The 15,879-nt window shown below is 41.1% G+C and overlaps 1 protein-coding gene across 5 annotated transcripts in view; it reads right to left on the bottom strand.

The window, feature by feature from the left end:
- Positions 1-15,879, bottom strand: part of ncoa1 (nuclear receptor coactivator 1) — a 342,571-nt gene that overhangs the window by 221,013 nt on the left and 105,679 nt on the right. For all 5 annotated transcript variants that reach the window (XR_010002286.1, XM_016996553.2, XM_016996548.2 and 2 more), the window contains exon 2: positions 12,629-12,805. The gene's annotated coding sequence lies outside the window, so the exon portion shown is untranslated. The remainder of the gene's footprint in view (positions 1-12,628; positions 12,806-15,879) is intronic.

The raw sequence follows: 15,879 nt of genomic DNA, 5'->3' as shown, positions 1-15,879 counted from the left end.
CACATAATGATCTTGCAAAAGAAGTGAAATTGTCCTGTAATGAGTCATGATGGAATAATTTATATATTTGTTGTTAGGAAAGGGATTAATTACAAGTAACACACTATTTGTACCTACCCAAACATATTGCTAGGGTGAGACACAAAATGAACCCTGGTTTTCTGGCTCCACAGCCAAATTTATTCATTGAACGTATCCCGTCTTTCTCCCAAAATGGGATTCATGCCGGCTTATAATAAAAGCATTTAAAACATTAAATATATGACTAAGAACAATTAAAAACAAGAACTCCTCTTTTAAAAATATTTCTAAAATGACAGGCAATGAATTGTAGTTAAAATAACAGCCAGAGGATCCGCCCTGAATTTTAGGAGGCAAAGGCTGAAGGAAGGAGCATGGTATTCACTCATTGCACTACTACTCATTGCAGCCTTAGAGGGGAAGGGGCCAGTTCGCCCTTCTTTGGGATAGAGCTCCACTGTGAGGGTCTCTACCAAGGAAGCCCCCTTACAAACCCACCAGCCCAGCCTCAGGAGTTTCCACTCAGATTTCAGGAAAGTTTACATGGAGGCAATCTTAAAAATAGTCTGGCCCTAAATCATTTAGGCCCACAGCCTTGAAATGACAATTATTAGAAAGCTGCATTTTCATCTGTATCGGCTGGCAATATCCAGCAACAAGTTGCCCACAGAAATGAGTCACATCAAGTTACAAGTCATAAAACAGCATGAGAAAAAAATTATGTTTAGCAGTATTTGATGTGTCTGAATAACAGAAGTCTCAGGATTAAAAAGCCCACACATGGTACAAGCATATTAACATACTGCTATCTGACCTGAGACAGAACAGACAGACAGACAGGGATGGAAATAGATAGATCATAGAATCATACATGTTGGAAGAGATCAAATGGGCCATCTAGTTCAACCCCAGCTATGCTGGAGAAGCACAATCAAAGCACCCCTGACACATGGCTATCCAGGCTCTGTTTAAAACCCTCCAAAGAAGGAGCATCCACTATACTCCGAGGCAGAGAGTTCCACTGTTGAACACCTCTTCTTACGGTCAAGAAGTTCTTCCTTATGTTCAGGTAGAATCTCCTTTCCTATCATTTTCTTCTTCTAACTTCTGGACAATAAAATTATCTGTAAGGCAAGTGAGGAAGACTTGGTACACTTGGCAAAGTTTGTTTTCCAACAAATGTCAGAGTCTCCCATTACAACTATATATCTTCTTTTTGCATGTTTGCTCATTTGTTCAAAGAAGGCTTTATCCAGGTCTTCAGTCTAGCTTGAACCTTGGTACTGGATCCCCACAATTACAACTTTTTCAGTTCTCGCTCTCTTATTTTTACCTAAATACTCCCAACCTGATTTTCAGGATTGAAGTCCTTCATCTCTTCATAGGTGGAAACATCATTAACATGTGATGCTACCCCACCCCCTCTCCTATTCGGTCTATTTATCTGAAATAAGTTATACCCCTCCATCACTACATTCCAATTATAGGACTCATCCCACCAGGTTTTAGTGATGCCTATTGCATCATAATTGTTTTGTTGTGCTAAAAGATCCAATTCATCTTGTTTATTTCCCATGCTCTATGCATTAGGGACAGGTAGGTAGAAAGGTAGGTAGGTAGGTATATAGATAGATACACTTGAAGAACTATAATTACAAGTAAGCAAACTGTCCGCACATATTAACACACATGTGCACACACTTCTCCAATTTGTTTTGGCATCCAACATGTATGTCCCTTTATATTGCCTGCCTGTCAACTTACGACGACTCCATGAAGTCCATAAGGTTTTCTTGGATAAAGAATCCTCAGGGGTGGTTTTGCCAATTCCTTCATCTGTAATAGAGCCTACAGCCCCTGTGATTCATTGGTGGTCTCTCACTGAAGTACAAACCAGGGCTGATCTTTTTGATTTTCTAAAATCAGGCAGGATCCAACGCCTTTTGGATATTTAGGCTGCTTGCCATAGGATACTCCACTATGAAAGTACCATTGCTTTCATATCATATCATATCATGTCATATCATATCATATCATATCATATCATATCATATCATATCATATCATATCATATCATAGCCTGGAAATGTGATATTCTGGAATGTGATATTTGAATATGAACAAACAAGATGACTTTATAATGTCTCCAAAGGAGTGTCTTTTAATCCAAGAAACTGTCTACTCAGCCAGGCAGCAACTCTCCAACAAATGCCTCTCCAATGTGTTGCTCGGTGTAATCATTAACTCGTAACTCTCTCCTGTTGCAGTCACATTCTTCAAATCATCTGGTCTTGGCTCAGAGGGCCAATTTCTCCTGCATGAAATGGCCCAAGCAACAAGGCTTTTTCTGGGAAGAAGTCACGGCATGATCAATCACAAAGCTCTATGATGAAAAAATGAACTAGCTTCTACTAAGCTACCTCAGATGTCATCTAAAACACCCTGAGGCTGTGAAGCCTGTACTGGAATAAACCTAATAGCAGAAATGCCATGTTAACAAGGAACATAATGTGGGTGGCATGGTTCAAGGTTTGTTTGTGAGTGTCACATCATTAGAATTTTCATAGGTATATTATATAGAGGGGTAACTATTCAATTTAGCTCATCCCGGACTATTCCAGGAAATAACATATTTATTTTCATTTTTATCTGTATCTTCCTCATGATGTATCTCAAGCCAAACCGAACACGGCTGTGTTCCTATCTTAGGGCATATGCCGCGGCAATAGATGCTGCAAAGAACATTTTCTTTGCAGCTAATATTGCGTCTGCAAAGAACCGTCCGGCGGAGCTGTCCCGAGTTGTCAGAGGTTTGTTATATCCCGTCCCTCAAGACGGGATCCCTGACAACTCGGCAGCCCGCTGTGAAGCATTTGCTCGGTTCTTTGCGGACAAAGTCGCTTTGATCCGTTCTGGCTTTGACACCATATTAACGGCAGTCTCCGAGGATGTAGCAAGAGCACCTGCTTGTCCTATTTTGATGGATTCGTTTCAATTGGTTCAGCCTGAGGACGTGGACAAGGTGCTTGGAGAGGTGAGGGCTACCACATGCATCCTAGACCCCTGCCCATCCTGGCTAGTGAGAGAAGCCAGAGGGGGATTGGCCGAGTGGGTGAAGGTGGTGGTGAATGCCTCCCTTCGGGAAGGCATATTTCCAGCGAGCCTTAAATTGGCTGTGATCAAACCGCTGTTGAAGAAGCCATCACTGGACCCCACTCAATTGGATAGCTATCGGCCTATTTCCAATCTCCCCTTTTTGGGCAAGGTCGTGGAACGTGTGGTGGCCGCACAACTCCAGGCATTCTTGGTTGACACTGATTTTCTAGATCCGGCGCAGTCTGGTTTCAGGCCGGGGCATGGTACCGAGACAGCCTTGGTCGCCTTAGTCGATGATCTACGCCGGGAACTGGACAGGGGGAGTGTGTCCCTGCTGGTTCTGCTGGACCTCTCAGCGGCCTTCGATACCGTCGATCACGGTATCCTTCTGGGGCGCCTTGCCGGGATGGGTCTCGGAGGTACTGTTTTGCAGTGGCTCCGGTCCTTCCTGGAGGGGCGTTCCCAGATGGTGTCATTGGGGGACACCTGCTCGGCCCCACAACCATTGACTTGTGGGGTCCCGCAGGGTTCAGTACTGTCCCCCATGTTGTTCAACATATACATGCAGCCGCTGGGAGAGATCATCAGGAGTTTCGGGGTTCGGTGTCATCTGTACGCAGATGATGTCCAGCTCTGTCACTCCTTCCCACCTGTCACTAAGGAGGCTGTTCAGGTCCTGAACCGGTGTCTGGCCTCTGTGTCGGACTGGATGAGGGCGAACAAATTGAAACTGAATCCAGACAAGACAGAGGTCCTCCTGGTCAGTCGCAAGGCTGAACAGGGAATAGGGTTACAGCCTGTGTTGGACGGGGTCGCACTCCCCCTGAAGACACAGGTTCGCAGTCTGGGGGTTCTCTTGGACTCATCGCTGAGCCTGGAGCCCCAGGTCTCGGCGGTGGCCAGGGGAGCCTTTGCACAACTAAGACTTGTGCGCCAGCTGCGCCCGTTCCTTAGGAGGTCTGACTTGGCCACAGTGGTCCACGCTCTGGTTACATCCCGTTTGGACTACTGCAACACTCTCTACATGGGGTTGCCTTTGAAGACAGCCCGGAAGCTCCAATTAGTACAACGGGCGGCAGCCAGATTAATAACTGGGGCAGCTTATAGGGAGCGTACCACCTCCCTACTTAGCCAGCTCCACTGGCTGGCGATATGCTACCGAGCCCAATTCAAAGTGCTGGTTTTGACCTATAAAGCCCTAAACGGTTCTGGCCCAAACTACTTATCTCCTCCTATGAGCCAGGAAGATCCCTAAGGTCATCTGGTGAGGCCCTGCTCTCGGTCCCGCCTGCCTCACAGGCACGGCTGGTGGGGACGAGGGACAGGGCCTTCTCGGTGGTGGCTCCCCGGCTGTGGAACACCCTCCCCAGAGAAATACGGCAAGCCCCAACACTTTTGAGTTTTAGAAAAGCCCTGAAAACATGGCTATGTGCCCAGGCTTTTGAAGATTAAACGATAATGACGACCCGGACTGATTTACGGCTACAGCACGAGGATTTTGGAGGAATGGATTTTAATCATATGTTTTTATATTTTTTATATTGTTTTAATTGTTTTATTGGATTTTTATAGCTGTTTTAATTATGTATAGGCATCGAATTGTTGCCAATTTTGTACGCCGCCCTGAGTCCCTTCGGGTGAGAAGGGCGGGATATAAATGTTGGAAATAAATAAATAAATAAATAAATAAATAAGCCAGTATACCTAAGGCTACCAGATGGTCAACTGGCCCAGGATATCTTCAGCAAGGTATCTGCTCCATGTCCTTCAGGTGTATATTTTTCAAATATATTTGAAGTCACAGAACATCATTTTGATGGTCAACAGAAACAAACCATTATAGAAATTTATCCTTCCACAAAAGCTACACGACTATTTGCATCATAATAAACCAAGGCTGCTCATTCTAGCAGGAATCTGCTCAATTAAAATGAGGGTCCAGTCCCCTTCCTTGACTGCTGCAGCAATATTTTTGCTTTACTTAAAGAAGGAGACATGCGTGCAGAAGGGATGATGATTTATGGACCTTGTTCTCTATGCGCTTAGAGAATGCAAAGTTTTAATCTCTCTCTTGTCGTGGCATGCTCAACCTCAAGCCTGATAGAAGAGCACAGGAGAAGTGGCAGAGAGGCCTTTACTAACAGGCAGCCTTCGTGACAACCGGCACACGACACCAGCTCTATTTCCCAGTTTATGGTGAACATTGCCGCCTTGACATATTTATACATTCCTGAGCGTTTTTCTGGCGCACGAACTGTTTGCCTGCTTAATGTTGTTTTGCTGCTCTCTGCAGCTGTGAGCTGATGGGCCTTTGGAAAGAAATTGACTTCTCACTTGCCATTTTCATAGCAAATGTGAGGAACTATTTATGCTTTATATATTAAATAAAAGAAAGAAAAAAACCTTTTAATATATTCCTGCTACAGCCAAAGTAAGCGAAAGAGCAATTTCACCCTCTGTTGTTACATCTGAGGTAAAAGGAAATTGCTTCGAAAGACATAAAATCTGTAGCTGAATGTGTACTTTTAAAAAGATCTCCTGCCAGAGACACTGTGACTTTGTTATGAAAACCCACTAATTAGTCCAGTGGGGCCTTTCCCCCTCTGCCCGGTTTGAGCTAGAGAATTAAGACCTTTCCTAGTAGTCTCAAAGGTAGCATTTCCACCCTTCTAATAAGAATATCTCTAACTGCTGGGTGATGTTTGATGTGCATTATAAAAGGCAAGAAGGAACAGCTGCCCTTGATATTAAAATCCATTTAGAACTACCCTAAATGCATTTTAATTGACATCTGCATACAGCAGAACCAAAACCATGACTTGTGATAGTTCTATGTTATAAAGGTATTCCTTTCATTTTTCTAAAGACATTTTAGCATCAGATGACAAAGGGAAAGGGAGGAGAGCAAAACCATTAACCCAGAGGCTTTCTTTAACCTCTTAAAGACTTTTCTTGAAGCAACAAGGGGAGTCTGATATTCTTTATTTCAAACTACTAACCATTTAGTAAGCTGCACAATGGTTTTACATTTTAATTTCACCCAGCTACCAAAATGTTCAGATAGGACACATTTTCTGGAACAGACGCCGCCAGGTAACATGGCCAATAGTCAGAGACAATGGGTGTTGCAGTCCAACAACCAACATTTCAAGGCCAACATTTCCCCACTCCAACAATGAAGGAATGCCCTTTCCACCTTTCAGTTATTCTGAAAGAAATGCATTTACTGATCAAAGTCAACTCCAGCTTAGGATAACCCACCTCCCCCTAAGCAATCCAGGAGGTCAAACTGGCACATTTCAGAAAACTAGAGGTGACCTAGCATCACTTCCAGTCACTATCTGTAAGTTGAACATTTTAGAATCTGAATCCATTGGTTCTCACTCTAGTCTCAGGAGAAAACAAGCTTATTCCACTTACACATTACTTCCCTTCAGATGTTTAAGAAGAGCCATTATGCCTCAGTCTTCTCTTCTCCAAGCTGAATAGGCCCAGCTCCTTAAATTGGTCCTCAAAGGTCTTGGTTTCCAGATGCCTGGGTCTCCTGGTTGCCCTTCTTGGGACATGTCCTTTCTTATCAATATCCTTCTTGAACTGGGGGGGGGGGGGGGGCGGGGGACGGACAACTGGACATAGTGTCAACCCAAGGCGAGCTTTTGCAACTCCTAATGAGAATCAGGCTGTGTCCATGCCTGCTGTGCCAAATTGGGACTTGCCAACCCAGAGACCTCCTCCTACTTCTCCACAGAATATCTCCCATATACAGTATCTCACCTTATCAAACACTTTGGACTGCTGACAGTATCATTAACACAACCATGACAATTCTCAGTAGGCATTTCAGGTTATAAAGGTACCCCATTTCTCTTTCTCTCTCTTGGCTGCTAAACAAAAAGGAGTTGCCTTATTTATAATTTCTTTTCATGTCATCTATAACAGAATAATCTCCCAAAGTGCAAAAAGAAATGAACAGAAAATATGGCATGAGTGGTTTTTCATGGCAACGGGTCCTATGATTCCAGAAAACAGAAAACCTGCAGCCCCTTTATTTCTCTTAAGGCAAGCAAGGTCAGGAGAGATAAAAAAGCTGTCCATCCTAAAACAACAGAAGAGAAGGAAGAGAAAGGAAGAGAACAGAAGAGAAGTAGAGGTTTTTCATGCTTGATCTTCAGTCAGAGAGAGAGAGAAAAACACTTTGGGAACTGCAACCCTCCCATCACCACAAGTCATTCAGTGAATTAAAACCATTCCCTGAACATTAAAGCTACTGAGAAACAGTCGAGGAAAAACATCTCTAAGCTCTGTGCAATAAACAGTCTGGCAGGGCAATCAAACTTTCCTATGTTTCAAGGGAAGGGAAACAAACCATTAAACATTTTTATGGGTGAAGGAATGCAGAGTGATGACACTCATTTGTCATACACCTTGGCTTTATAAAAAAAAATAGAAGAAGCAAACCAATTAAGCAAGGTTTCCATCCTGGCACAAGGTCAGAACATCATTATATCCCTAATCATGGATTCCTGGTGCCTTCTTGTACGCTTTGGAACCCCTGTTTTCAAACACATTCATTTACACTGAAAGGAGCCCATGTGTTTTGAGCATTGGACTATGACTTTGGAGACCAGGATTGCAATCCCTTTTGGACATGAAAGCTCACTGGGTGACAGTGAGCAAATCACACTCTCTCAGCCTTAGGAGAAGGCAATGGCAAACCTCCATCCAACCCCCTCTGAACAAATTTCGACAAGAAAATCCTGTGAAATTACTTGAATGCAAAAACCATCTTGCCCTGAAATGCATGGCAAACAAACAGAAAATGTGAACATATGTAAAAGTATACCTACTCCTCTTCAGCCATACCATACCGCTCACGTAATTCCTTTTTTGAGGACAGAGTACAATGTTGGCCAACAATCAAAGAGTTTAAAGCATTACATTCTGCTCATCATTACCTCTGATACATCTGAAATTTCCAAGCAAAATCTTATTCCAGACACTTAAGACCATTAGAATTGAGCTGAGTATACAGAAACACATGAAAACCAGAATCCTTCAAGCTCTGATGAGAAGCCAAAATTCCTCATAGACATTAAAATAAAAACCTGCAAAATCTGACACACAGAGAAATCACAAGATGAACATTTACACTTGAAATCAAAACCCTTTCACTCAAATTCTCAAGTTTTGAAGACTAAAAGGTTTATTCGTGCGGGAGTTCTCTGTGTCAGATTACTTCAATCTCCAGCACTGGTTCTTCCTCCCAACCTTGAAGCCTTTTCACATTTACTGCGATCTTCACACAAGCTGTCACCTCTGATTCTTGAGAATTTAACATGAACACACAAGGAAAGAAGAGCCTTCAATGCTAACTGAATTATTCTTACTACTGAGCTGTGGCCACTCTAAGAAGTAAATGTCTTATTAGCAACCTTGCAAAAGCATCTACAATCAACAATGTATTATTTCATCTCATCATCAATAACAGAGTGACATGCCTTTTACCTGCACTGATATCTCTCCATTAGTTATCTATTCCTTCCAGAATACAGTATGAGCTTCCTGTATTCACGTTTTTATTTCAACATTCAAAGTCCTATGCAATAGAACTCACAGCTATCTTTCAGCCCTTATTTCTTTTTATCACTCTGCTCAAGATCGGTATTCTGGGAATTCTAGGCTTCTCACTCAACCAAGAATGTTGTCCTTGTTCTTACTCACTGCCCCATAAACTTGGGGATTCCTCCCTGAGCATTTGTGGACTGCTCCTTCCTCGAAAGGGAACTGAATTTCCCTTCCGAGGGGTAGATTTGCTCTCACTTCCTGTTGTCTCAAGGACAGAAAGTGAGAGTAAACCTTTCTAATGAGGATTCAGGAAACAGTAACAATCTCACAGAGGGTAATAGTAATAAAGTAGAGTCTCACTTATCTAACATAAACGGGCCGGCAGAACGTTGGATAAGTGAATATGTTGGATAATAAGGAGAGATTAAGGAAAAGCCTATTAAACATCAAATTAGGTTATGATTTTACAAATTAAGCACCAAAACATCATGTTATACAACAAATTTGACAGAAAAAGTAGTTCAATACGCAGTAATGCTATGTCGTAATTGCTGTATTTACGAATTTAGCACCAACATATCATGATGTTTTGAAAACATTGACTACAAAACTGCGTTGGATAATCCAGAATGTTGGATAAGTGAGACTCTATTGTATTAATAAGGCTAATAATTATTATTTGTATCCCACTTACATCTCTAGGCTGAGAGGCAAAGTGGCTCACAACTTTAAAAAATAGTGCAATTTAAAATCCAAATAATAAATATTAAAATATTAAATGTAAATATTAAAATAAACAACCAATCCATTAAAATCCCTTAAAACACTTAAAAATTGTTAAAATAATCAGATATCCTACAGCACCTTGTGGCACACTCTTAGGACAGCAACGTGATTCACATCACAAAAGTCAAAGCCTGAATTTGAATTTGAATTTGTTCTTTATTCATTCATTTGGAGTTGTTTTCGACTTTTCATAAATATACTGTTCAGCTGGCCCATTTTTTCCAACAAGTACAGACCTTTGGATTTTAATGGAGCTGAGATGCCAGCTTTTCTGCTATGTTTTACATGTGTTTTCAACTGTTTTACTTTACATTTTAAATATAATTGGTTGTTTAATTGGGGGGGGGGGGTAATTAACTTTTGTATCAATTGTTTTGCAGCTGCAACTTGTTTTAATTAGATGTAAGCATTCATGGGCCCTGTGCAAGGATATTAATCATATAAAGAAATAAAAATAAATCAATGAGCAATAAATATCCTGGAACAATTCAGAAAGGATTTTTTTAACAGAACACAACAAAGCCAACACAAAACAAAACAGAAACACAGAACAGAATACAAAGGGTTTTGGAGGAAAAGCTTTGTTTTCCAGATCAACAGGCTTTTGAAGTAGCTTCTATGTGCCATGAAGTCGGTTTTGACTTATTGCAATCCTAAGGAATTGCCTGGAATGGCCTTTTAACAGAATACTGTTTTGTTGATTTTAATCTTCTGCCTTTCAATGGTTGTTTAATGGCTTAAATTACATTTAATTAAAGTTATTTAGGTCCAATGTGTGCCCCAGGACAGACTGAATTTCTGCTAGATGTTCTTTTGAAGATATCATTGCCCCACTTGTTTTCTTCACTGGCCAGTTATACATAACCACTTGCCCTCCAGCTGAGTATCTCTTCCTATGTTGACTATAGTTAGGGCAGATCTTTTGTTCAACATTTTAGGGAGCTTATTAAATACTTCTCTTCTGCCCTCTGCCATTTCTCTGAGTCAGTACTGAAGTGCTGAGAGAGCAGGGTGATGCTGTGTTCAATGTTATATTATTGTTGTGTGTCTCTTGGTTAAAAGGAGGAGGAGTTTCTGAATGGCCATCCTGTTATTCATCTATTATTTGAATTGGTGAGATTAGGGCATAACTTGTTTTTGTCATCCTGAGTATGTCTCCTGGTGTTCGGTTTCCAGTCCTCCATTATGTCATTTAATTGCTTAACCACTGGTTCTGCAGATAATTTGGCTACTTCTGGTTCATACTCAGGTTGACAATCTTCTGGCCCAAGACTGTTCCCATTTTCTTGGCTAGAAAGATTTCCTAGAAGTGCTGCAGTCAGAATTAAAAGCTCTACCAGTCCAACCAATGCTCCAATAGTAGCTTTTAGGGCAGAAACTTCCCTTTGCAGCCAATCCATTATCTAAAATAATTTTTCTGCTGTTTGCTAATTTAATTAAAGTGTGATTAATAAACCATATATCTTTTTTCAGCTTGTGGAGTATGCTTCCAAATCCCCAAAATTGGAAATGTATTATAGGTGGCAGTACATTGCTGGCATATGCTGATCAAAACTAACAAAATGTATCAAATAATTTCAGTGATGGAAATTTTCCTGGAAAAATGAGTATTATAGCAAAAGAATGCATGCCCTCTGCGCATTTTTTCCTGATTCTGGAAAAAATTGTTCAGGTGGATTTCATACCTTTTAGAAACAAACTCTACGTACAGTATATGTTTTAAGGTGTTTTTAAGAAAAAAAGAAAATATGGGTTCTCTGAGGCTGCATTTACATGTTGATTAATGCAGTCTGACACACCTTAAATGCCATGGCTCAATGCTATGGACTCTGGGGATTTGTAGTTTGATAAGGCCCCAGAACTATATGGCAAGAAAGGCTAAAGATCTTGTAAAACTACAACGCCCAGTCTCCCATAACATTGAGCCATGGCACTGAAAGTGGTATCAAACTGCACTAATTCCACAGTGTAAATGCACCCTTAGTATTTTGGAAATGTTCTGGGTATAATTTTTTATATTTTTGTATTTTTATCTATGTACTTTATTATCTATAATTTCTGTTCATTTTTGACTTTGTTGTACCCTACCTTGACCCACCAGGAGAGGCAGGTAATAAATAAAATTTGTTGTTGTTGTTTTTTGTTGTTGTCATTACTGTTATAAACAACAAACAGGGGAGGAAGTTGAAGAGCTACTATTTCTACTCAATACCTACAAAGGAAAATGTTAACTGATTCTCAGTAGTTGTGATTTCTGTAATTCTACAAAACTACCGCATTCCGCACTCTCAATAACTCTCACAGTCAAGGGAGAACGGGAAAGACTCAATAAGAGGAAAACAGTTTTCAAGCTGCATTGAAGATTCGTAGCTGATATAAGTATTCTATGATAGATTAATTCAAGAATTTGAACACGTTCAAATCAACCTTTTAAAAATGCCTTGTTATTCCAGAGAGTATGTAGACATCATCAAGTTTCCAGGCAATTTCACCAACCAGCCAGGAATCTGCAACAGTGCTTCCAGTCGTGGGTGGGTGGAGAGGCAAACACACACATATAGAGAGGTTATCATCACACATGGATTGAAGCACTATACTCCACCCACACTCCCGCTGGAGCTGCAGGCAGACTAAGCCAGGTTTCTCAGTATCTGATACAGAAGATTAGCTTCCAGCATGGCAAAGAGAAAAGGTGGGTTCCCCTACTGTGAAATGCTCCTTTTCCACCGGGTCATTCTCTGGTTACACCATCACGATGGCCTTAATCGCTGCAATGAAGCCAATGTCAGGTGGTAACCTGCACTGAAGCTGGGGCCAGGAGGCTGTCTGGCTTCCCACGCTCATTCAGTCCGGCTGCATCTTTTGTTATGATGTGCTTTGAAAACAAGCTTGGCAATAGCGAATGCAACACAACTCAGTCCTGCGCTCAGTAATACACTGGAAACAAACCCACAGCATATAGAGCAGGGGAGAAAGAGAGAGAGAATAGAGAATTCCTGCTTTTGGCAGTTCCAGCAATTCGTTCCACATGAACAGATCCCGCCACACATAACATCTCTGACAGGTTCAAGCAATTCTTATGGGGTTATACATATATAGATATAAAAATCAAACCAAGGAGAGGAGAAGGAAAAGAAATAATTTGAAAAGGGTGACTTACCTCTACCTTTCCAGAAGTGGAAGGTAATTCATGGGGAAACGAAAAACCGGACACTTCAGTAAATCACATAAACCGGATAAAGGAATCTTAGAACGTCATATGCATGTGCCTCTATCTTCAGCAGAGAGTTGCCAAATGAACTCTCCTCTCGATGGAGGGGGCAACATCAAATGAATTCTGGGGAGGAAAAAAAAGCAATTAGTCCGATGACTTGAAGCTCAAATTCCAGTTCATTTCATCTGTTAGCCATGCTGTAATTCTCTTATTAAAGGCACCTGTGCCATTTTGAAGAGGGGCTAACTGTATGAACACATGGAGCATCCCCAAACCTGGCAGGCCTGGCATGTATTGCGTGGTGGACAATGCTGGCCTCTACCAGGTAAGCCCATGAACTATTTGAGATTCTTTCACTGCAGGTTATCACATGAACATACTTGGAGTTGAAACTGTCACATGTCCTCCAACACTTCCTGCTCCTTTCCTCTGCAATGCTGTATGCTGTGTTCTTTGCAGCCAGAAACATTGGTCTGACTTCATCTGGAATACTGTGTTCGGTTCTGGACATCACAATTCAAGAAAGATATGGGCAAGATGGAAGGTGTCCAGAGAAGAACAACCAAAATGGATGGTCTGGAGGCCAAGCCCTTTGAGGAATGGCTATGGGAGCAATGGGTCTGTTTAGCCTGGAGAAAGGAAAGCTGAGAGTGGACATGACAGCTATATTCAAATATAGTATTTTAAAGGATGTCATATTGAGGAGGGGAGAAACTTGTTCTCTGCTGCTCTACAGCCAAGCTTTCTAAATTGTGTGTTGTATGTTGTTCGTGCATGGGCCGCAGTGTGTAGGTGTGCCACATGAATCTAACAAGAAACTTCTGAGTCATGTGAAATAAGCAATAAATCATTTATTTTAAAACTATGAATGAAAGGTTTTCATGAAATATGTTGTGTCCCCATACATTTTGTTATTACAATTTATGTATGTGTCTGTATCTCTTATAAGCTGTTGATCTAATCTCCTGTTTGCTAGTAAAACTGAATTACTGAGATGCATGTCTAAAAAGTATGTCACCTACATATGTTTTGAAAGTTCTGATCTAGAGGCTAGGATATAATAGAGTAATAGATTCAAAAGGCAGGAAAAGAGATTCAGTCTAAACAGCAAGAAGAGCTTCCTGATGGTAAGAGCTATTAACATGATAGCCATGTATACATATGTGAGGGGAAGTCATAGGAAAGAGGGAGCAAGCTTGTTTCCTGCTGCCCTGAAGACTAGGACGTGGAACAATGGCTTTAAACTACAAGTCAGGAGATTCCACCTAAACATTAGGAAGAACTTCCTAACTGTGAGAGCTATTCAGAAGTGGAACTCTCCTTTGGAGGCTTTTCAACAGAGACTGGATGTTAGGGGTGCTTTGAATACGATTGTCCTGCTTCTTGGCAGGGGGTTGGACTGGATGGCCCACAAGGTCTCTTCCTAGGAGAGTCTGCTGTTTGCGATCATGGGACAGTCTCCTCCTCTGGAGATTTTTAAGCAGAGGCTAGATGGCCATCTATCAGGACGATTTGGATTGTGTCTTCCTGCAAGGCAGGATGAGGCTGAACTGACGGCTCTTGGGATTTCTTCCAGTTGTAAGATATTATGATTCTGTCAGTGGGAATAAAAAGAAACTCCTGGCAACTGCTGAGTTGTGAAGAAAATATGGAATGTAGCAATGGACACAGAGTTGAATTCTCGCAAGAAGCTGTTAGGAGCAGTGACTGCACAATATAAGCTTGTTTGTGTAAAAGCAGTGCCATTCGAGGTCTGGATCCCTCAAGATCTCTCACCACCCACCAGTGAGGCCCTTATTGTCTGCATTTCTATGATTTCTCACCACCAGCTAAAGGGCTTTCTCTGCAGTAAGTAGGAGCTATATCTTGAAAGTCATTCCCTCAAGTTATTTGCTTCAAGCCTTTCTTTTATTAGTTAAGGGTTTTTGTTTTGGTTAGTTTTCTATTTGGTCTTTAAAATTACCTCCTTTTTCTATTTTGATGTGCTCTACACTCTTTTATTTTTTATTGGTAGTATTTTTGTGTACTAAACTGACTTTTTAAAAAAGGCTTTTTGAGAACTTCTTAATGAAATAGGAAAACAAGGTAGTAATTCTATTCATAATAAATAGACACCCCCACCCCACCCAATGAGACCACTGGAAAAACAAAACCATCAAAATATACCAATACCCCTCCTCAAGTAGGATAGCCTTTTGTATCATTGTTACAGTCAACCATTACAGACAAATAATTCCAGAGCCATAGCTGCCTTTGGTCTCAGGGCACAAAAACTATTTGACAAAGACAAAACTAACCGACTCTTGTACTCAGTGTATTGACAGATCCTTTAAAGTCTTAGACATGCAGAAGAAACTGACTTGCTTCTTGGTTAGAAATGGCAGAAATATTAAATGAAGTAAAAGCCTTGATCCTTTGGGACAACAACACAGACCCCAAATGCATTAAAAAGAATCCACAAGCCTTACACCAACCCTGCTGTGCCCCAATCCTACTCCCTCTCATTCAATTAAGCTTGAAACTTGCCTAGCAGATTGGGTTTTTTTACATTTCCTCTCCTGGGGTGTTTCCTAATTATAGTTAAAAGGCTTTTGTTCACATCAGAAATCTGGAGCTTAGCTTCCTTTCTTTGGCCCCCCAGTGCTTTTGGCTGTCAAGTCCAAGTCTCACCAAATGAGTAAATTTACTCAGAGTCTATTTCATTTAATTGATTATAGCTGTAATAAAAGTGCCAGTCTATAGTACTATACACGAGGCACTGCTTATAAAAAGGATCTAATTTTCCTACAGTTATGATGTCTGATCTTGGAAACTAAAACAGAGTCAACCCTGGTTAATACTTGGATGGGAGACCATTAATGAATATCAGGTGCTGCAAGCAATATTTTAGGAAAAACTGGGGGGATGCTCTCAGTATTCTATATCTAAGCAAACCCTACAAAATCCACCATGTGTTGGCAGGATACATGAATGTACACACACACACACATGATAGTCAAGAGAAACAACTGAACAAGTCAGACATTACGCCAGGCACTGAAACACTGCTTATCGCCCTATGATTGTATAAACATATATAAACATGAATTTCTCTGCTTGTCATAATGTGTCAAGACCTTTACCCAGACACCAGTACTGTATCACACGTATATTTTATTATTTATTTATTTATTTAATTTATATACCGCTCTTCTCCC

Source organism: Anolis carolinensis, chromosome 1, assembly GCF_035594765.1.
Source record: "Anolis carolinensis isolate JA03-04 chromosome 1, rAnoCar3.1.pri, whole genome shotgun sequence".
Taxonomy (NCBI): domain Eukaryota; kingdom Metazoa; phylum Chordata; class Lepidosauria; order Squamata; family Dactyloidae; genus Anolis; species Anolis carolinensis.
The sequence above is the reverse complement of the archived record's forward strand: the minus strand, read 5'-3'. Positions and strand labels throughout refer to the sequence as shown.